Here is a 24,358-nt window from a genome sequence, read left to right on the forward strand (position 1 = left end):
GGACCAGCTCGACAAGGTAATCTCTAGTCTATCAAATTTTTTGTTCATCTTTAATCTTTGCCACATTGGCTCAATATGTTCATCAAATTTTTTTTAACTGAATTGCAGACATAAATGTGTTGCCTTCAGTTTCATATGTTTATCTCATAAACTGGAAAAATTAGAAGAGAGATTCTTCTACATGTAATGAACTTGAGGAAATGCACCAGCCAGTAGACAGACCAGGTAATGGAGGATTGATGTCTGGTAGGCAGTTGGTTATGAGTATTATGATATTACTATTGCTGTGTTATATATGAGATAGAATTAGCTGGCTCGTGGCTGTTCTATATAAGGAGGATAAGCATTTGCTTGGCCTAATAAACTGTACATGTGGGGCCCACTTTTTTTTCAGATTTGGAGCAGTTTGGAACACAACAAAGGTAGAACCAGGATCATCTGAATATTAGCAAATCCATCTTGAAACTAAGTTGCCACTCTCACTTGAGAATTTTACATTTTTTGCTCTTCGAAACTTAGAAAAAAAATCCAAAAGATAACAAAAGTGAATCTATCCAAAGACTAGTGCAGCCACAACGAAGTATGAAATTTTTATTTCAATGTGTTATGGTAGAAAGGGTTGGGGCTTAACTTGAACCAGGGAATTAGAATCTGGAAGCAAGCAACTAGTTGTATTGATTTTCATAACACTTACTGATCTTAAAGGCACGTGCTAGCATTTATTTCACATATGGCATCTCTCATTGCTGATTTCTATTGGCATTATCTGATTTGAGCCCAACACCGACGCATACTAATTACAGTTTTTTTTTTTTTGGTTTTAGGTGCTTCTTTTCACTGGATGATATTCCTGGCAAGCACTCTGTGGATATAGGGTAAACATTTCTCAACTCATTTGATTGCACCAGTAATTTAGCAGTTGTTCATTTTTCCCATATCCAATTGGATATCCTTCTAATAAAGAGGGTCATACTTCTAGGACTCATCCATAAAGAAGGCTTACTGAATCTAGCTAGTTCCTTGTTATGTTCATTTCAGTTTACTGCAGGATCCAGAAATTCAGAACATTCTATCTGACCCCATCTTGTGTGCAATATCAAACTACAAGTTTTTGCCCACAAAAGATAATGTGAGGAGAAGGGAAATGGACAGAGAAGTGCAAGCTATTATGAGAAGAGGGAGATGGCCTCTTTTCTAAACTGAAAACACAAATACTAGCCTGGTTCAAAATTTATATCTCCTCATGAATGTTTCAGTGGTGGGTGTTCATTCTCCATTTTTGTTTTTTCCTGTTATGTGGCTTACTTGCATTTTGTATCTGCTCCATCAGCTAGACATCATCATGATTAGGAACTCAAATGGACCTTCATCAGTATGATGTAAGTATCTGTTCTTCCATTGTTTCTATTATTGTTTTTTAGTCTAGTATATTAATCAGTAATAATTTTTCTGATTACTCTTGTTGATGAGGATGATGGTCAAGGTGGTCCTAGGTCCTTTTACAAGCATTTCCATATATACATTATATAATTTGGCATATCTATGCATCAATCTCTCCTTCATAACAATGTTCATTGACATGTTCTGCAGAAGATGTTCTCACTTTATGGGACCTAGACACAAATGTTCTTGTAGCTGTAATTGGAGATACTCTTATAGTGATTGTCTGAATATCATTATCTAATTGTGTTGTGTGTGTAAGTAGACATTTGACTTGGATCATTGCTGAAAAATGATTGATGGTTATCATACACATTAATTTGTCGTGGAAGCTTACCAAAAGAGATGAGGCCTTGGTGCAAAGCAAGAGTGCCATAGAAAAAGGTTTATTTTTTAGTGTTTATTTATTTATTTATTTTTTTTTATGCAGAATTCTCTGTTTTCATTGACGATTTCATTGAATTGAAGTTGGGTTTCTTTGGAAATTGGTTTGGGATCTGTTTGATAGTATTTTTATGTTTGTTAAGTTGAATTCTTGAAGAAACGATGACCTAGAAAAGGGGGCGGTTGATTGATAAACAGTCGATGGCAGTGGTGGAGGTTATTCGGGTGGGATCCGTGATCATGAAACACAACTCAAGCTTTATGGTATGGATTCCAAAGAACTCAAGTGGATTTTTCTTTTCTTTTCCTTTTTTCCTTTCTTTCTGGAAGATGACTTTGAAATGGCATTTGGTTGTTTTGTTTCTTTGAATTTGGCTCTCCAATGCTAGAAAATGGTAACTTTCATTTTGGGTTTTTAAATTCCTAGGGCTTCAACTGCAGAAATTCAAAACCCAAATCCAATTTTTGATTTTTGGATTCAAAATTATTTGGCATTTAGAGAGCCAAAGTTTCTATGGCCTAAACATAGATGACTTGACCTTTTGTTGTGCAGATGTAGAAAGAAATAAAAGAGCTAATTCAACATTGAGATCTTGCTCAATCTCCTCTCAAGGGCTCGTCTCTTTTCTCAACACTTTTCAGGTATATTGGAACAAACGGTGAGATTGATGAATGAATGATGGCCCACTTCATGTTATCTTTATATCGAAATTCTCACTAGTTACTTGTGGCGGAGGATGATGATCCAGCCAAGTTTTCAATGGCGGTGACCCACTTCATGCAGTCACAATCTTTTAAAAAAAAATCAGTACTATGCGGTGTTACTTATTTTCGTGCTTCCATTTAAAGCAGCTGGAAATAAAAATACAGTTATTTAGCAAGTATCATGTCTTAATAAAATAGTCAGTTTCAGTTGTTGATTGTTTCTGGAATTTGAATGCAGGCTCTTGTATCTTCTTGGAAGAATGGCGATACAATGCCTTACATATTTGATACAGTAATACTATGGCCTTTTGTTTTCTAGCGGATCATATGTGCTTCCTTTTATTTATTTATTTATTTATTTATTTTCATAAATCAAGTTACATTCAATTTTAGCCTTGAGCAATTCTTCCATGGGATTTTCAATGAATAGGATTATAAAATATAGAGGCAGGTATGGAATCAAGTTAGTTTTAAACCAAACACCATGTCACAACAGAAACAAGCACCACTTCATTGAGAACATCCACAATATGCAGAAATCCTCTCAAATGACAGAGACGTGCTAATTAGATTAACCCTCAATGTTGGCTTTCCATTAAACCATCATCAAGATTCAGGCACCATTCTCAAAAGTTCTACTTTGATAACATTCTTATTGCCTACATTATCTTGGTTGTTGATTGCCAGATTGAGCTTGCAAAAATGTTGTTGGTGGAGGGACAAAGTCATCTTTTTGTACATTGGCTTGAACAAGGTGTTGATGATGAAGAAAAGAAAAGTTTCTTTGATCAGGTTCATTTTCATGGCACTTTTTTTTTTGTTATTATTATTTTGGTTCTTATGAGTACAAGAACCTTGTATTCCATGCATTCTCAGTATATTTTTACAACTCAGCTGATGTATCCTGGAAATATTAAATGGTCTCTGTTTGATTTCCAAGTCCAAGCAGCAAAAGCTTAACATCGGTTTCAACTTTTAACCTTCCATTTTCCTCACTCAAACATTTATTTTTCTTATTATTATGATTATTTTGAAATTTATCTTTGAAAGCCTTGCTGACCACAAATTTCTGGTAGAAGACCAAACTAATTTTGATGGGTTTCTGGAAACCTACATTGCTTTGTACCTGTTAGCAAGATTGTTAATACTCTTCACATATCTGCTTATTGATGTCAAGTAGCTCTTTTCTATAGGTAACTTGGCTTAATTCAACCTATCTAAGTGGTTTGGCATCATATATTCGAAATGCTAGGAATCTATTAGCAGATTCAAAAGCAGGGAAAAATCCATTTAATGGCTTTACTCCTTCGGTAAGTGAATCCATTAAATTTGTTTTGCAATTTGTGTTTCTTGTACATTTCTGCCAGAAATTTATCTTCAATTTCACCTTTTTTTTCTTTTTTTCTTTTTTTTTTTTTTAATGAGAAAGATTTGCTCTATGGCTACGGTCACACTGTGGGTACTCATATTTAGCTACGGATTTTATCCGTAGCTTTAGACCACTTTGCTGGTCGTGTAGCAAAAGCTAACGATTTGGCGGCGTCCAGCACAACTGTCAGTAAAGGTCCTGGCCGTCGGTAAAGCCTTTACCGACTGAGGCTTTACCGGCTGTTAGCTAACCGCAGGCAAAGGATTTGCCAGCGGTTTTATTCGTCTTTACCGGCATTTTTGACCGCCGGTAAAGGCTAGTTTTCTTGTAGTGTCTTCCTACCAATTGGGTAAAAGGGTCCTTAAGAAGCTCAAGGATCTTAAAGATGTAAATGAGGAAGGGGTCTTCAGTCGCATTTCTATGAGCTCTTCGTCGCCAAGAGCGGTTGAGATGCCAACAACGTCGACTCATGGTCAGAGTACATCCAAACAAAACTTGGTTAATGAGATTGAAGATGATAAAAATGTTATAGAAACTCTAAAAGAAATGGAAGCTGAGGAACATTTCTGTGAAAAGGCTGGAGATACCGTCCTTCTGCCAACTATGGGATCACTTGTTGAGGATGTCCCCAGAGAGTGTGGTGATTGTGAGAAGGGCAATGAAGAAAATACAAGAAAGAGATATGGTTGAATACACTAAGGACATGGTAATGGAGCGGTATGTGTTTCCATCTTTGAAATTTAGCTCTGATAAGAAGATGAAAATATATAGAAAACTTCGTTTGTTGCATTGTGCAGGTGATGATATACAGGTTGATGAACTAGAAAGGTATTGGGTTATGGAATGATCCATAAATAATGTGTTGAATTTCTTTAATCACGGCAAGAGGTAACATTGGACCGTTAGTTTCAAACATATTCTACTTTTCTATCTTAATTTTTTTAGTGAGATGTGGATTATGTGTCGAGTAATTTTTACTGATACGTTTTTTATTGGATAAGAGATTGATTGTTGCTTTCTTTGATTTTTACTATTCAATGACTGTCTAACCTTTTCATGTTTTTGTCATTCCCTTTATGGAGTCAAAACCTTATTAAACCTATTTTTTGAATTGTTTATATATATATATATATATATATATATATATATATATATATATATATATATACTGAATTTTCGGCTGTATTTGTAATGATCAATGACCAAATTAAACCTAAAAATTTCCAATACCCTTTTTGCTAACTATGATCCGAACTTATATACACATATATGGATTATAAACAGTTATTTGCAGATACAGAGTTATACATTGCATATAAGTCGGTCCATTCGGTCCAACAAAATGCAGCAGTCTAAAAGTTACCATAATTAGCACGTTTGCTTTTGTATGTCCATCTTCATAACATCATGTTAGTTTATATATGTATTAAGAACAACTAACTCCTTATAAGTGGGTATTACAATATATATATATATATATATATATATGTATCAGAAGCAACTAACTTGATGTAGAGCGGGTCGCGGACAGTTTCATGGCCAAGATGGATCAGAAAAGGCCCGGTCGACGACAGAAGTGATCCGGACCATCGGACCTTAGATCGGGCGTATCTCGCAATCCGGAATGAGTTAGCTGACGTAAAATATATGATTTTGGGGTAGAACGAGCTACTTTAGCCAACCAACCCCGCTATGCCGGGTTGCGCAGCCTGGAATTGCGAAAAACCCCTTGATTGACGGTCGTTTCCCTGTTTTAATTTCGTTTTTACTATAAATAGTAAGTTTTAGTTTGATTATAACTCTTCATCCGTTGGGCTTTAGGAGTTGCGCCCAACGTGAAAAGAGCTTAGAATAATTAGGGGAACGGTTTGGTGAAGCCAAATAGGACACTTACTATTTTTGGCCGAAAACCTTGCGCACTAGTAGACATCACGACCGTCTATAAATAGTAAGTTTACTATTTATAGTAAGTCGCGGATTCTAGGAGTTTGAGTTGTAGTTTGATTATGATTTCTTTCCCATTGCTTGATACCCTTATTTAAAGGGTTGTGAACTCAATTTTAATCAATCATCAATCAATTTTGATTTTATTAGAATTTATTTCTATTTTCTGCTTTCTTTCCTTGTGGATTCGAGAAGTCTCTGTGAGGAGTCCAGAGAAGTTCCGTGGATTCGGAATAGTTATCCTCTTGAGGAAGACGGTGCTCGACCTCACGTCCTCCCCTGCGTCATAACTCCTCAGTGGAAAAGGCTAGAAAATTAGCGGTTAAGAGGCAGGATGAGACAACAACTTCTGGTACTCAGGCAGTTGCGCTTTTAGCTGTTGCCGACAATGAAAAAAAAAGGAAAGAAGAGGAAGCAAGATCCCCGTGTTTGGAGACCGACAAAAGAGGCTCGTCTTCACTGCAATGGAAGCCTGAAACTGAAAATGTTCTTGAGGAGGAAGATGATGCACCAAAATCCTTCGACCAGGAGATGGCAGAAGATGATGGTTGGATGGAGGTAAATGAAACTGCTAATGATGAATTGCCTGTTAGTGAGGAGAAAGAGGACCTAGTTCCTGATACCACTATCCAGGAGCCTGCAGTTGGGAAAGGATTATCAGGTGCGCTTCAGCTGCTCACGGAGAGAGGAACACTCAGCGAGACTGTAGATTGTGGTGGCAGAAACATGGACAAGAAGAAGAGCAAAATTGTTGGTATTTATGATAACGATGGGCAGAAGGAGAATCGAATTGAGAGAACAGATAAGTTTGGTTGGATTATGACTCCAAAGGAGGCATTTCGGATGATTTCTCATAAATTTCATGGCAACCGTCCATGAAAAATTAAGCTAGAATCAGGAAGAGTTGAAGTTAAAACAGATGGAGACTTCTGACATACCATCGTTCACAATCAACGGAGAGAATGCGGAAAGAAAAAGCTCAGCTAAATACTCCTTTATCTCGTGCTCAGTGGATATGTTAAACCTGGGCAAACCAGTGATCCAAGAAGCGGTTTTTGTGACAGGAAGGTAGAGCATTTCTCAATGTTAAGCTCGAAATCAAGGCTACTGGGGGTCATGCAGAAGCAATCTCGATTTCCCAATCAAACAAAAGCAAAACGCACAAATAACATGCAAGTTTTACATGGAAAAGCCCTCATAGGAAAAAACCATCGCATAACGCGACAAAATATCCACCATGGAAGTAATAAGAAAAGAAATGGGTAGAATTATCAATCCAAATAACCCTAAAAACCTCTACAAATATTCTAGCAATGCTTTTGAACTCTTAAGAACGTTTTAGAGAACCCCAACCTTATCCTAATTTCGATTACACCCAATATTTATAACACCATAACTGAAATAGGAAACAAATCGCACACTTACGCAGTCTGTGTGTGCCTTCGATGAGATCTTTGATGCCATCAACAGCTACCAAAGACCAATCGATGACATCGAAGTCACCTTCGATGCCATCAAGTACCAACTCCAAAAACCATCCAATAACCAACTATGATTTTTATTTTTAATTTTTTTATTTTTTGGATTTTCATGATGGGATCAAGCATCTGTTGATGGCATCGACATCTACTCGACTGAATCGAGTGGTTTGTCGATGGCATCAACAAACTCTATTAGAAATAGATTTAAGACATTAACAACAATCTTCATGATGTCTTTAATCTTCACATTCCATGGATCCTTACCACCACCATCTTTAATCACCTTTCATCATAGCTTCATCATCGCCTCTTGGGCACACTCAATCTTTATTAAGCCTTTGTCAAGCTCAGAAAAGTTACATAGAACCTAAACTTCTTTATAGGAAATACCTTCATAAGCATGTCAACCGGATTCACTCTTATGTGGATCTTTTCTAGAAGCACGCCTTCTTCCTGAAGCACCTGTTGAATAAAATGATGAGGAACATCAATATGTTTAGTATGTGAATAATAAACAGAGTTCTTCGCTAAATTAACCACGCTTTCGCTATTACAATTAACCAGCATGACCTACTGTTAAAGCCCCAATTGATTTATCATTCCCCTCTACCAAACACCTTTTTTTAACACTTCTATCACCACTATATACTCATTTTCGATATTATAAAGAGTTACCACAAACTGAAGCTTCAACATTTAACTAATAACTAAAAAACGAGTAACCGAAAGTCGATCTTCTGTTATCCACACCGTCTACGTAGTCTGAATTAACATAGCATATCAACTTGTGCTTTGATTTTTCAACAATTAAGATGTAGTCTACTATACCTCGAATATACTAAAGTAACCATTTTATTACCTCCTAGTGTTACTTGCCAAGGTTAGATATGTATCTTACTTACAACAATCACTACATGTAAAATATAGTCTCCTAAAAAACATGACATATATCAAACTGCCAACAACACTTGAAAATGGCACATGAGACATCACTTTTCTTCATCTATAGTATGACATTTTTTGGAAGAAAGCTTAAAGTGAGCAACATGGGGTTTGATAACCGGTTTTGCCTTTTTGATATCGAACTTGACCAATACCTTGTGAATGTATTCTCCCCATGATAATTGTAGCATGCGCATTTATCTGTCTCTGTGAATATATGTGCTAAGAATCTGATTTAAAATCCCCAGATCTTTCATTTTAAATATCTCTAATAATTGAGCTTTCATTATATTGATCTAAGACATGTTATGGTTAGCGATAAGTATATCATATATGTGTAATACTATATATGCAATGTTTACATATATGAAATCATTGCTTTTAAAGATAGGAATCAAACAACGATAAAAAAGAACCTTCATGCTATGCTCACTCATGTGGCCTAGATGAGCACGTTATAAATGTGTCGATATAGACTCCGCTATAGACACTTTATCTCCACCCTATGCGCTATTCCTAATCAACTTGTAAAGATTGCTATTTGTTGTGCCTCCATCACTACGATCCCCCTTAAAAACTTTAAGGACCCAATCAAAATCGGTGAACTCGCACCCAAGTCCCTTTAATGCCCCAAGAGAGGTAAGATTCTTCCTGAGGTCAGGAACATGTCTTATATTCATAAGGATACAATCTACCCCGTCGAATATTCTAATATGCACCAAATCGACATCAACCATCTTACAGGCAATGTCGTTACCCATAAAAACATATCAACCACTGTCTTGCTGTAACTGGTGAACCAATCTCTATAAGAAATCATGTGGTATGAGGCTCCTAAATCCAAAATCAAGTCGTTACTAAAGTAAGCAAATTTGGATGCAGTCAAGACATCACCACCATCCACATCCTTGCTAGATTATGCTGTATTGGCCTCCTTCATCGCACTTTTAGACTTTTCTCCCTTCTGAGCCTGGGGATTCTGATAATTATTCTCCACGTGTCTTGCTAACTCACAATTTCAACATTTCATCTTACCCTTCCCCTTCATTTTGGACCATGATCGAGAATTTTCCTTCTGCATATCAGAATTCATTTCCCTGACAACTAACAGGTTTATAGAAGTATCTTTACTGCTTCCTATAAAAGGCTGAGATGACAATTTCAACATCGATGGTCTCCCTACCATGGATTAACATATCTACCAGATTCTCGAAAGAATGTGTAAATGAATTCAAGAGAATTAAGGCTTGATCTTCCTCATCAATCCCAACTTCTGTATTCGTCAATTTATAGAGCAATTCACTGAAAGTGGCCATGTATTTGTTGATCTCCAATTCCTCTGTCATCTAAAGATTATATAATTGTTTCTTAAGATACAGATAACTGCCCATGAATTTTTTTCAACTGTTAAGTTTCGTCCGTATCCCTACAACAATATTTTGATTTAGGACATTATAAAGAATATTGTCCACTATGCACAATTGGATTACGTTATAGTCCTCTCATCGAGTTCATCCCACTCTGCAACATTCATAGATGTCGGACACTTCGCCTTACTGAGAAGAGCATGTTGCAACCCTTATTGAACTAAAATGCCTCTCATTTTGACCTTCCATACTTCAATATTATTTTTATGAGTGAACTTCTCCGTTCCATACTTCACATTAAATCATTTCATCAACATATTTTAGTTTAAAACTCAAAACCTCAACATTAGCTCTAATAACATTTGTTGGGAGTCGCACAGATTAAAAAAAAAAAAAATTTTAAAAAAAACTTGAATTCCAAATAACAAGACAAAATGAAACAAAAGTAAAAGGCATAGAGAATACAAAATTTTTACATAAAAAATCATCATGAGAAAAAATTACAGCACGAAGCGACAAACAATCCACTATGAAAGCACTATTACAAGATATGGGTGGAATTACTTATCCAAAAACCCTAAAAACCTCCACAAATATACGCGCAATGCTCTTGAACTCTTAAAATGTCTTAGAGAACCATATCCTTGCCTGAATCCCAAGTACAGTTGGTATTTATAACATCACAACCGGAATAGAAAAAAATAAAATAAAATAATGCACTTACATAGTCTACATGCCTTTGATGAGATCTTTGATGTCATCAACCATCGAAGACTGGTCAGTGACATCGAAGCCACCTTCAATACCATTGAAAAGTAACTCTAAAAATAGTCCAGCAATCAACTATGATTTTTCTGGATTTTCTCAATGAAATTGAGCATCCGTACTCGGTGACATCGATATCTGATTGATGGAATCGAATGTTTTGTCCATGACAGACTATGTTACATGCAGATTTAAGACATTGACAACAAACTCAATGTTATAGTACATTATGTAATTACCACTAGGCTACAGGCTTAAATCCCCTCTAGTGGACAATTCAAAGGTCTATCATGAAGGCTTAACTTCATCTTAGTAGTTGCAAAGGTCTAACATACCAATCTCGGCTAGAGCGCCCTTCAAAGAGTTTAGAAAGCCTCATGTTGATGGTTGCTCTGAAAAGGAGTGCATTGTAACTGAGTTTTGGCGCATTAAAAGGTCGAGAGGGGCTGGATTGGAGGAATTGCCTGACTCGACGTAGCTACTTAGGGACAAGACAAGCGCAACATGGAAGTTTCCAAAAGCTAGGATAAATAACCAGTAGCTTGTTCGCAAGTTTAAGGAGCTAGGCAATGGATGCGAATGTGAAACACAGGTAAGGTAAGAGTTTTTCAAAAAATAGTCTGAGATTTTATTTATTTATTTCTTTTTTTAACATGAAAAGTTATAGAATTTCATACATTTGGTGGGCCATAACGTAAGAAAATATAGTTATCTTTTAATCTTGCTTACACTTTCATTAAAAATGCTCATACTTACATCAGTTCAATTAGGTTATTCAATCTGTTGATCTAAGCTATCCATCAAGTCCAGAAGAAGTTTCTAAGGCTACATGCAAATTTTGCACCGATCAGATGATCTAACACATTCTTGATTTGGCCTTATTTTCTGTAGCCATCCTTTTCCCAAGCCATGAATGGGATGGCTACGATTGCCTAGAAAAAGTGATTCTTTAAAGTCATAAGCAACATGATGGTCTCTAACAAATGTATGGACCAGATTGTTGAATAGACCTAGTTTTATGTAAATGATCTTGGCCATACGGTTAGTAATTGTCAGATTGGTTTGATACTTGTATGGCTACCTAAGAAATATGTAGTGGACCTAGTGAATAGTCTAGATCAATGGATTGAGTAGTCCCACTGTCCAATGGCAAGTAAATGCAACTGGGAGCACCATAACTTGTTGTCCAACTAGTAGCACTTAAAAGAAAATAACTGCTCCGAGGACATTAGAGCGTTTGTTTACTGTTATTGACTTTCCATCCAGGTTTGTTGTCTCTCCCTCTCACGTTGTGTTGATGACGGGTGATGATTTAAAATACACTCCTTCGTTCTTCTTTTCACGGTGCAGTTTCTCCCTACCTTTTCTCTTTGACAAGCTTTGCCTACGGGAGCACTTAGATATGCTACACCACACTATCACCCCTCTCTCTCTCTCTCTGTTGAAAATTGTCCGTCTAGTTGTGGAGATCATCCTAGGCTTATGGTCTCATTTTCCACAACATGTTGGTTATTTAATAAACATCATCCAAAATATCTAAAAAGTAAAAGAATAATAAGAAGATAGAATTGAAATGGTTTAACAATGGCTCAAGTCCAGGGAGCTCTTCTTCATATTTTTCTTGTCCAGTACAAATTTCAAACAATAGTTACAATGTATATAATGAAGTGAGAGGCATGATTCAACAGGTAATGATAGAATTAATGATACCAGGTGTAACGGTAGAATCTATGATACAAGATATAATGGTAGAATCCATTAATACCAATATACTCCCCCTTCAAGTTAGAGCATGAACAACATGAATACCCAGCTTATTTATAAGGTAATTGAACTGCTGCTTTCCAAGGGGCTTTGTGAAGATAACTGCTAATAGATGTGTAGATGCAACATAAGTTGTTAGAATCGAGCCAGCTTCAATCTTTCCATGAATGAGGCGATAGTCCTCTATTGTCGCAACGAAGATACATGGGTTTGAGACAGATGAACGCTAAGATCTTTCAATAGATACTGTAGCCAAATAAGTTCAAAAGTAGTTGTTAGTATCTATTTTGTATTTAGCTTCTGCGAAGGAACGTGAAAATATAAATCATTTTTTGTTCTTCCAAAAGATAGGGGTGTTTCCTAGAAAAAATGCAATATCCAGTAATTGATCATAAGTTGTAGGAGATGTTGGCCAATCGGAGTCACAGTAGGCTTTAATTTGCTAAGAGTATGAAAGATAAAATGATTACTTTACCAGGAGCTGATTTGATGTAGGCACTTGATGAGCAACATCAAGATGGGATTTCCATGGTTTATGCATGAATTAGCTAAGAAGTTGTACAAAAAAAGAGAGTTTGTAATGGTTAAATAAGGTAGCCTATTGTTAATGTTCAAATCTGGTCGATCCTACCTCACCTCCTACAAGCTATTGAGCACCTACAATTTAATAGATAACAAGAGAAGACATTGGGATCACCGGTAAACGATGAGAACCCTCCTAAATCAAGTATATGGACTCACAGTAGGCATAGTAGAATCGAGATAATTGTCTATACCTTTTACTCATAACAGGGGGTGTATTTATAGGCTTTCTAGGCTGTCTATGTATCTGAGTTGATTAGCTGGTCATCCTAGAGGGGGCCATATTGGAATCAGACTATAATTTCAAGAATATATCCGACTTTACCTAGATCGGTGTGATTTTCGGCTAAAACCTCATCGGATCAATTGTATCTTTATATGTTGTAAGATTCTCTCTAGATATTTCTATTTTGATGTTGAGTTCGGTATCCGAGGTCGAGGTTGATACATGAGGTCGGCACCTGAGGTCGGGTCAAAGTTGATACCTGAGGAAAAAAGTAGCCGACACCAAAGGTCGAGGTAATTTTTCGGCCCTCAATCAATATATAAAGTCACTGAGTTTCGCTGCTCAGCTCATCTGTGTCATTCATTTGTTTAGCTCCATTTTACCCATAACTGTGGCCCCCCTACTTCCGAGTTCTATACTTTATGAGCTTAGGAAGTAAATTTTGAACTAATGTATGGGCGAGGAGTCTTGATTCTTTAACTAGAGAAGGTCAGCTCGTTTCATGTATGTTCCTTGATTTTGCTACCTATTAGTTAATGGGGGAATTGGAAAGGGATGGGCCTGTTGTAATGATCGAGAAGGATATTATGACAATATCTCCATACGAGCGTCATTTTGCCTTTATGCATGGGTAGTCGTGTATGATGACTTAGCAAATACAATAGTCGAGCATGTAGGATTAGGTTGCGTAACTTGTAGACAAAATATTAAGAACAATGAACCTTTTCCATTTAACTGAGGAAGGTCACTCATAGTCGAGCATGTAAATAAAAACAGTAGATAAATTCGTATAAATAAAGGAGAGAACTTTCTTCCCTTTGACTGAGGGAGGTTTCTTATAGTCGAGCATGAGTAGCTTCTACCAATGCAATCAGACACGCACAGTCATTTCATATATCGGAGTTCCTCATAGGTAGTAGATATTTAAATGCTCGGAGTTCCATGGGTGAGGTAAGAGCTTACCCTCCATGTCTTCTTGTTGATGCGTCCCTCGTAACACCTCTATGTCTTCTAATCGATACATCCCTTAGTACATGAGGTCAAGGTTGTGGTTGGCTAATGAGCCTTATTACCAAGCTTGGTTGACTGATTTAGCTTGGTCATCAGATTTACTTGCTCAGCCTAGCTTCCTTGAGTACCTGCTCTAGCCTGGTGTTCAAGGGAGTGCACCGATGGAAGTGACTTTTCGGATGTTAGTTGGTATGCTGGCGTCAGTTTTAGTCGTCATTTTTCTTTCTTTTAGCATTAGTGGCAGATGGCTTCCCTTCTTCCTTTCACTTCCTATCCTTACCCGAGTTGTTTACTCATCGAGTAACTCTTCGTGAACTGAAGAGGTCCCCAGCGTTGGAATATTTTTTAGATCGGTTAAGTAGGTCAGCAATGGTAGTTAGGAGGTTCTTAACAATTGAGAAGAGGAACTTTTCTTTTTTGAAGCCGACTAACATGGCGGCCAGAGCTATCTGGTCAGAGTAACCATTGACCTGAACAGTTTTAGCATTGAAACAAATGATGTAGTCTCTTAGTAGCTCGTCTTCCCTCTAAGTGACCGTGAGAAGGTGGGTTGAAGGCTTTCTTCTGTCTTTCCTACCAATGAACTAAGTGATGAAAGCTTTCCTGAGTTGAGTGAAGGAACTGATGGATTTTGGCTTAAGGTGTCTGTACCATTTTCACATAGCTCCTGGCAAAGTCAGTGAGAATTTCATGCACATTATGGCTCCAAAAGCATCATGAAGTTCCATTCGGGCTTTGAAAGATTCTAGATGTTCAGTTGGGTCTCCCGACCTTATATAAGGGGTAATTTGGGGCATTTAGAACCTAAACGACAGTTGGGATCTCATGATGTCATCTGTGAATGGGGGTTCGACTACCTCTAGCAGTGCATTAACGATGACAGGGGCCTTCACTTGGTTTGTCTGTTAGATGTCTCCAAGTTGGTCTCAATTCTCCCTCATCACTGCTTCCCATGGGACTTCACTTTCTGTTGTGGCCTTGGGAGCCTTTCTGCATCTCTTCTTCTTCTTCAGGGTGTGGCGTAAATCAAATTCGGCAAGCTCAGTTGCTTCCACAGTTTGTGTAGGGATGCACTTAGTTTGTGCCAGTTGATCCTTCACCACATAAGAGTCATGAGGCAATTGTCACTACAAGAAATTTCACTTTTACCTACGAAACATTTAGTAGGTAAATGATATTATTTCGTAGGCAAAGAGTTTTACCTACGAAATATTTTGTCAGTAAATTCGTTGGTAAAAAGCCGTGGCTAAAGACTTTTACCGACGAAAAAATGTCATCGTCGACAATGGTAAGACTTTTACCAACGAAATTAAAAACTTTGTTGAGACTTTTACCTATAAAGTGTTAAGACTTTTACCTACGAACGTTTTCGTAGCTAAAAACACTACCCTTTTACCTACAACAATTTAAAAATCTTTCATACGTAGGTAAATATTTTTGCCAACAAAAATTTTCGTTGAAAATTTCGTTGCTAAAAGACCAAGGGGAAAAACTTTTACCAACGAAAACAAAGGTGGGTCTCACATGGGGCCCACCACAATACTATATGATATAATAATAATAATAATAATAATAATAATATTATTATTATTATAAAACAGGCTAGTGCCCAATGCCCTGCAGTTGTTCGACAGCAGTCCAGCAACATGCTGCAAGTGGAGGGTTCGGATGACCTCCTGCATTAAGTGGGGTCCACGCACACATGGCCCCTCTCCTATTGAACCAAACTGATATTTGTGTTCTCCTTCGTCCAGACCCACATCTTGATGGTCAAGATGAAACATGTCCATCATGTTGGGCGCGAAGATGGATGGCGTGGCCATAAAATACATACATCACAAGTGGGCCATAAAATCAGGGAGAGAGAGAGAGAGAGAGAGAGAGAGAGAGAGAGAGAGAGAGAGAGACGCGTGTGATGGAGGGACCCTGACACTATGGGCCCTCCCTTCTATGTGTTACAACATACATCAAGTGGGTCCTATTACATGTGGGCCCACCAATCAAAATCAACAATGGAGATCCCTTCTCCACCAAAATGCAAGGTCTAGATGACCCTTTTCAAAGTACGAAAGTAAACATCATGATGGGGTCCATGGAGAATGGCCCCATCATGGGATGAACATATGAATCATGGTTGGCCATCAGCCACACTTAGGGTCCAAAATGATATCCGGACCATCAATCGGTAGGCCCCACTTGGCCCATCAGAAAAAATAAAAACTAAGCCTATAAGAACACCCACCATTGGATCTTCTTGGTCAGATGGAATGCCAAACTCCTTAACTCTCTCTTTGATGGAAGATGATGAGGATTGAAGGGCTAGGATGAGGGATTTTTGGGATATGAAGTGGGCCACACACAAAGCTCTCTCTCCTTAGGAATGCTTGGACGTCCACCTCTCTTGGTGCTTAGGAATGGATGGAGAATGAGAAAGAGAGAGAGCGAGAGAGAGAGAGAGGGTGGTTGTAAGAGAGAGGTGATGGGTGAGTGATGGGTACGAGTGATGGATGTACTTGACTTGAGAGTTGACTTAGGTAAGTAGGTTACTTACTTTGGGGAGAAAGAAAGCATGGGCTAGAGATGGGATGTGTACTTGATTGATTGATTTGATTGATTTGAAAAGTGGTAGAGATTGTCTTAAAATTCACAAATGCAAGGTGTTTCTTCGAAATATGCGCTGGCCCATGACTCCTGGCCTGGGTATCGCATCGGTGCGCAAGACGTAGCGTTGGAACCGCAGTACAGCACGGTCGTAATGGTACAAGTCTTGGGTTGAACGGACTCAGATATGTAAGATACGATTTAAGGTCGCGCGCAAATGCTGTCTACAGATCGTAGGTTACCAGAATTCGATGGAGAGGATCGCATAAGTCTACGGAACAGTACGGTTTAGGATATGGGCCCTACAGCTCTCCCCTCCTAATAAAAATTTCATCCTCGAAACTTACACTATCATCGCAACCAAATAGAATTCATAAAAGAATAGAGAAACCATAACATCATATATAATCAAAACACAATTCATCATACCATCAAACATCGAAGAGATGGGGATAGCGCTCGCTAATCTCAACCTCGCGCTCCCAAGATGCCTCGTCTACACTATAATGACCCCACTAATCCTCGGATCCTGGTAAAAAATGATCGAAACTGAGATACTAAGCAACCTCACAATCCCAAAGGTAGGGAGCTATATCAGAAAGTTTCTAAGTTATTAAAACTTGGAAATGTAATCTTCTAAGTTCTCAACAATCATAGAGTGTAGGGTAGCTATTAGCAGATATGTGATGTTATCCTCAGGTATTCCTAAGTTATGCTCTGATACCAACTTCTGTTATGGCCCAAACTCGAAAATCAGCCTCACAAAATTTTCTATCACCGAATCCGGTGCTGACAGCCTCCATAGTACCCCATTCTCAGCTCCCAACGCCCATACACTAGATTTCGATCCTGCAATCCTATAAGGAGGATTTTCTAATGTACATTTATCTTGTAAGAAGTATAACCACGAGTTTACCCAAATCACGAAGGCAACATCATCATCACATATCTATTAATATAAATAGTGGAATACAATGCTGAAGGGGAAATACATATATCAAAAATCAAAACTCCAAAAGATAGCTGCAAGCTCTAAGCTTAATACTACTACGACCTAACGCCACCTACACGCATATATCGTGCATAAGCTTATAGAAAGCTGAGAGGGTGGTGTAAGTGTGTGCGGAAGGTAAGTGTCAAGTATTCAATATAATTCCATAAATCATACAAGGTCGAAAATATTGGCAAGTTCATGAATCATACGATATCAGAGTATGCAACGCAGATCAAATATGTAATGCAGAGACATAGTAAGCCAAATATCATATACTAAGGATGCAATGTAATATGCAAATTCTAACGAGTCCACGAATACCGTCAGCAGTGTCTAGGCCATATAAATATAGAAACATAGCAACCCAAAATATTATATGCTGCGGATGTATTGCAATATGCAGATCCTGGCAAGCCCATAATACCATCAACCTTATTTAGGCTATGCAATCCGAAAACATAGTAAACCAAATGTTGTGCTGAGGATGCAATGCAATATGTGATGCAAATGAAATGACCAAGCTGGAGTGTGAAGTCGAGATGATAGCACGTAGTATCACAGGCCATAGGGTCTATCACAAGGGATTTTTATCTAAACCAATCCCATACCTAAATTTAGATAGCCAGACTTAATGTGGTAAACTCCTGATCTCAGGTTAGTCGCGCGCCCCAACCAAAAGTCTGGCCATTGCGAAGGTACACATAATAAATTAGTTGCGCACCACCAACCTGAGTGGATAGTGAATGAATGAATGAATAAAATGTTGAGTATGCAACTCCTGCTCAGTAAGTTTGCATATCAGTACCATACTTCTCAGAGATCATCACCGAGGTCTAATACACTACAAACTAGATTGCCGCCACATCATACACAACAAGGTGAGTGAAAAAGACCTCACTATCCACCTTGACAGTAGTCTGCTAATACCTACCCGTCACGTCGATAGCAGACCTATTCCTCGAGCTGGTCAAACTCAGCCTAGCTTTGCCCCCTCCTCTCGGGCAAGTAAGGCCGCACACCCTTCCAACCGACCACGACACGGTGGGAAGTGCTGCCTCCTAATATTCAGCACTCTGTGCTCGAAGCATCCACTTGGTCTAGACATTAAAGCGACCTCTGGTACCAAGAGGGTTTAGGAAATTTTACTCAGGGACATCTATAGCACCTTATATAGAAAAAGATTTTTGGTATCCCATCTGACCATCCACGATATACCTGTAGAGGCTACGGCCCTGATATCGCTAGGGCGCCAAGTGATCATGTCACACAATGCGAGATGCATGAGTCACACAATCCAGTCATGCATCAATCCTACACGTACCGCGCGCTTATGTGGAACAACTCCGCCTATCAGGGAGTCCCAATAAAGAATTTGTCGAATAGCATATGCAATGAATAACCACATCTCATAACATGCATGCAGATGATGCGTATGGGCATGTATCATGAAGGTATACTATCGCATACTCATAATCCGTATCAATAATCTACCTATACACAAGGCAGGGTCCATAGAAGGACAACATATCTATAACATGAGGGTTAGTCCTCAACATGGACATACCAAATCTGATTGCACGGATCCCTCCGTCTACGGTGAGGATGATTTCTCCCCATATCAAGGTTGGGCCTAGGTGGCCTACCCATAAACCTAAGGATCCGGAATGGGCTTCCATTACCATACTATCATATGGCCCACTAGATGCCCTAAGGGGCCCAAACAAGTCCTAAATGGACTCCAAGATTAATATAATTCTATTAACAACTAATGAGGACCTAACATTTTAGGTTAGCTCAATAAGAATAGACGGATCATGTAATTATCAATGGGGCCCAATGATTAGGGTCAACCCACTTTGAGAATGATGAGAATGGGCCTAACAAAGGCCTAGGGGAAGGTCACAATGTGGACATTTAACTATCATTGCCCATCAATGTAGACATTTAACCAACATTGCGCTCAAAGAGTGGCCCACATAGAGCCAAACATATAGTGGGGCCCATGGCCTCACATAACGGCTTCACATACAACATAATGGGCCTCACACATACTACCAAAAAAAGGGGCATAGGCTACGGATAAAAACCGTAGCCAAAAGCCTATGGCTACGGTTATCGTCCGTAGCACGACCGTAGCCATTGATGCCGTAGCCATAGGTCAAAGAGTTATAGCTATGGATTCTATCCGTAGCCATAGAAGCAATGGATACGGATTAAAACCGTAGCCATAGCTTTCGTAGCCTTAAAGTACTTATAGCTAAGGATTATATCTGTAGCTAAAAGTTCAGCAAGAACCTAGCAACAGGCTTAATTTAACAACAACTACGGTTTTCAGATACAAGGCTACGGGTAATAGCCGTAGCTAGTAAAATTATAGGTACGGATTAAATCCGTAGCGATGTTGTCCGTAGTTTTAAATTTATATACAGCTACAGATTGTATCTGTCGCGAAAAGTAGAATGTGAACTATAGCAAAAGGCTAAAATTAGCAAGAGCTACGGTTTTCAATAAAGGGCTACGGTTAATAGTTGTAGCTAATGCCTATTGTTAATAAACAATTTAAATGGTAATGGCAGTTCTTACCATTTTAGTACACCCTGATAACTCATATAAGCTGATATAGATAAATACTTCATGGCTAAATCATTCATTCATTCAATCAAATACAATCATTCATTCATTCAATCAAACACAATCATTCATTTCCAACTTCAGCCCTAATCTCAATACAATCATTCATTCTTTCAGCTCGAGCACCTCATCATTCATTCTATCAGCTGGAGCACCTCATCATCTTCCACTTCACTATCAACGGCAGTTGGCATTTTCTGCTGAAAGACCAAAACCAAAAAGGCAATGAGGAGTCCACAAAAATAGGGAGATACTTGGGAAATAAGAAATTCAGGATTTGCAAGCACACCTTTCTAGCAGGAGCCTTCTTCAGAGCTCCCCTGCCTTTGGGTTTTGCCTCCTCGGAAACATGTCCTATGGAGAGAAAAAGCTAACATGCATTGAGATGAATGAAATCTTCAAGATGGGAAAAAAATGGTAACTGACAATCCACCCATTTCGGGTTTCAATTTCTATGCTGCCGATTAGCGTGTACATCCAAACACACCGATCGGGTTTCAATTTCTGTGCTGCCAATTGGCGTGTACGTCCAAACACTAGCTTACTGACAAAGATGATTTTTTATTCATCAGAAAAGAATGATGCCTACCAGTTTCAGCTATAGTACTAACTGATGCTACAGATTCAACAACAGTATCTGCTTCATTAGCTTTCTTGGTGTTGTTCTTTCTTTGGTTCTTTCCAACTTGTCTAGAAGCCTTAGCGAGAGGCTTGCCTGCCCTGCCCTCCATCTATCCTGTCACCTCCTCCACCTGGGCTTCTTCCTTCTCAAGATTATCCAACATTACTTTCTGCATGAAAGTAACAAGTCAATACTACCATCTTCTCAATTACCAAAAAGAAAAAATGGGGGGCCTAGATCAAAGCTCACCTTTCTCTTTACATAGAACTCAAGTCTTAAATGAAAGAATTCTTCAAGAACTGCAAGAAAAGAAGGCACGGTGATGAGAAAGCATATATAGATTTAAGAAATTCATAGCAAGTACATAAAATAAGCAAACTTACTTTGTTCAGGACTGTCATATTTCTTGATGACACCCCTCGCGTTGAATGAGCATATCAATGATCTTACCGAGACTGAACATGATGAGCATATCAATGAACTTACCAAGACTGAACATGACCATCCCAAGACCTGCACTCGACAAGATCGTGATAGAATTTTCCATGATTTGAGGCTTCTTAACACCCCATCTACAGTAAGAAAGATGTTAGAAGAAAATTAGATTCAAGAAAATCTGATTCATATGGAAAGAGAAACACATCTAAAATTCAAATCTTTGTCGAGAAAAAAAAGAAAACTATAATTCCAAATACCCACTTCCAGTTCATGAAGAAAGACTAAAGATCACATTGAAATTAGTATAGTGGTGGTAGATGAATCATGAAAACAATGAGACACTGGACCCTCTTAAATTCCCAACTTCAGCCCTGATCTCAACTGAAGGGATCAAAGTTTTTTAAGCTCCCAAATCCCAACTTTTTAGGTTTTTTAAGTTCCCCCCAGTCCACAACTTCAAAAAATAAGTAAAGACTGATCCAAATATATCCAGAAAAGCAGCAGGAAATCATCAATACACAAACAAGAATCTTTCATCCATCAGGAGTTCAACAGCTTCATAGGGATCACACAACTAAAAAACAATAGAAGAATCACTCTTCTAAAGCTCAATCGTTGAGCTGAAATCCTAAAACTTTTAGTGATCTTAACACATCTCTAAAATGCAATTACAGTTCAACAGAGAGATAAATCCCAGACAAAGGGGGAAATTTTACAATTAGCAGATGATGATAATTATAAGAAAATCTTACCATTATTGTCCTGGTGCAGGTTTTGTCCATTTTCGGGTCCTGTATAAATGCAAGCTTATTGCCTCTTGAGCTCTCTAGAATGCACTGTCTCATACCGGTCAATGATTTCAACAATTTGAAAGTGAAAACTACATATTTACAAGCAAGACATTGACTCATTTACTTTACAGTGGACATGAATAACTTTCAAGCTTGTCATGGATCCCAAAAATATCACCCATTTTGACTTGGGCCATCCATAGAAAGCATATTGAAAAGATCACTGGCATAATCAACCTTTGGAGGTGGGATATTGGGTGTAGGTTGCACTTTCTGTGTTGAATCAGCCTGCACCGGGACCGGCTCTGCTTTTGAATTAGAAGAAACCTGTTTTGTCAGCTCAAGTCAAGCATGCTAACAAGTTAGTGAAATCTCATTTTACCATGCACAATTCAGGAAAACACAAAGCTTTAGTTGATGCACAAGAAATCTTGTATCGCTAAGTGAAAGACATCCAATAAGACCAAGAAGGTGTTTAGACCACAAACAAACAGATGTTACATAGAAGATGGGTGCTAAGGTGATTCACAGCACGTGTGATGGATCCAGGCTATTCATCAACTAGAGCCCACCAAAAGATTTCTGTCATAATTTAGAGGCAGTTCTGCTTCCCAGTAGCTATTTGACTTCTCATTTCCCATTCCTGCATAAAACCAAAAGAGTAAGACCAATTTAAAATCAATATAAAGAAGGCTAAGAAGCTGTCCTCATTGGTGGGCAGATTTGCAGCAATTAAAAAGCTCATAAGAAATGTAAGCCTGAGAAGTGTTCTGCATGCTTACTTTGAATAAATGCAACCTGTTCTGGAAGCCATGTGTCGAGTGTAGCAGATCGTACCTGCAGCACATAGCCAATACTTTCAGTCAGAACAGAAGGCAAACAATAACCGCGAAGATTATCTGAAGTCTGTGTCACATAATTAAAACACCATGTCTACTGCAATATTGAATCTGACTGTTGTTGAACACCTTGGCAAGTGTCTAGCCCGCAAAAGCTAACACCTTATGTCTATTGCAACAAGTTCCGTTTGAATAATCCAAACCACCACACCCGCTGCAATCTGTCAAATTTTTCGAGGAAATGGCATATTTTCATTTTCAGACCTAGCAAGGATACAAAGCTAACCAGTAAATAAACTTTCATGTGATTCCATAACCTTTCATGCAGCGAAACTGGGCTTAATCTACACTGGACCTGCCATTAGAAGCTTATAAACAGGTTGAATGGCAAATAAACATCATAGAGTAAGTAGAAAAAACATGCAGACTAGCAATATGTTGAACCATAGAGTACCAAATTAGTTTAGGACTAGAAAAGGAACTAGCCAAATATCATGCCATTTCTTGATTGTGCAAGATCTCATGTGCATTTGTTGCACCAAATATCATGACATTTCTTGATTGTGCATGATCTCATGGAATTTTTCAATATTTGGTGGAACTAAATGGGTAGTAAAAAAGAAAAATAGTGCTGAAATATTTGAGAACATATAAACAGTAACAGTTGAAATAAACGGGCTGCACTGTTGTATTTTTCCTTAGTTGTAGGATCCTTCTAACTCTCTCAATGGTCAACCACTGCAAGTCTAGTTCAGTTTCAGTTTGCTCTGCCTTTCGATAGATGCTTCCATTTTATAGCTGAGACTGTTACATGAGAGTAAAATGTTCGCCTATTAGTTTTACCTCCAATTCCTGATTGCTAGTGTTTTTTTTGGCTATTTATTTTATCAACTTATATATCCTTATTTATTAAAAATATCCTTATTTGAGGTAAGAGAAATCCGCTCTAAAACCATTTGTGGAGACAACAAAAAAGCACCTGGTACCTTGGTATTTTTCGTACTTACCTACCGTGACATAGTCAATCTTTTCACCCATTTTTGTCGCTTTGTCAGGATGGCACTGAAAAAACATTATCGAGTACCGAGGACTAATCTTCATCCGATAACCGATCACCGTCATTGTAGCTGGAATTATGCAGAATTCGTTTTGTCGACAGCGAAATTGGTTCAACATCATTGAGAATTTTCTTTTCCTCACATGTGAATAGATCCAAGCGTCTTCCAGTGGCAGTGAGAATCCCATTAGCATTCCGACCATCAGGCCCCACGGGTGCAGGTGACTGGGTAAAACGGCTTCTCTGGTTTCTTCGGTCACCCGCACTCGAAGAACCCCATCCAGGAGCTCTGGTCGGTCGATTTGACCAATCGTGTGCTCTATTTTCTTTCCAACTGTTGTCATCTGAAGACTTCTCAATGGGGAAGAACTCCAAACAGGAGATCTTGTTAGTTGATTCAACTCA

General features: G+C 38.4%; 2 long non-coding RNA genes across 2 annotated transcripts; one reads left to right on the forward strand and one right to left on the reverse strand.

Moving 5' to 3' along the window:
• The first annotated feature begins 1,061 nt into the window (after nucleotides 1–1,061).
• Nucleotides 1,062–2,013, forward strand: LOC131220621 (uncharacterized). The gene is made up of 3 exons (XR_009158732.1): nucleotides 1,062–1,379; nucleotides 1,591–1,824; nucleotides 1,968–2,013. It is a non-coding gene; the product is annotated as an uncharacterized LOC131220621 (long non-coding RNA).
• An 18,461-nt stretch (nucleotides 2,014–20,474) lies between these two features.
• Nucleotides 20,475–23,028, reverse strand: LOC131220622 (uncharacterized). The gene is made up of 6 exons (XR_009158733.1): nucleotides 22,840–23,028; nucleotides 22,019–22,700; nucleotides 21,212–21,400; nucleotides 21,078–21,127; nucleotides 20,796–20,997; nucleotides 20,475–20,560 (listed from the first exon to the last, which is right to left on the reverse strand). It is a non-coding gene; the product is annotated as an uncharacterized LOC131220622 (long non-coding RNA).
• Nucleotides 23,029–24,358: the final 1,330 nt, after the last annotated feature.

This window comes from Magnolia sinica, chromosome 12 (assembly GCF_029962835.1).
Source record: "Magnolia sinica isolate HGM2019 chromosome 12, MsV1, whole genome shotgun sequence".
Lineage (NCBI taxonomy): Eukaryota > Viridiplantae > Streptophyta > Magnoliopsida > Magnoliales > Magnoliaceae > Magnolia > Magnolia sinica.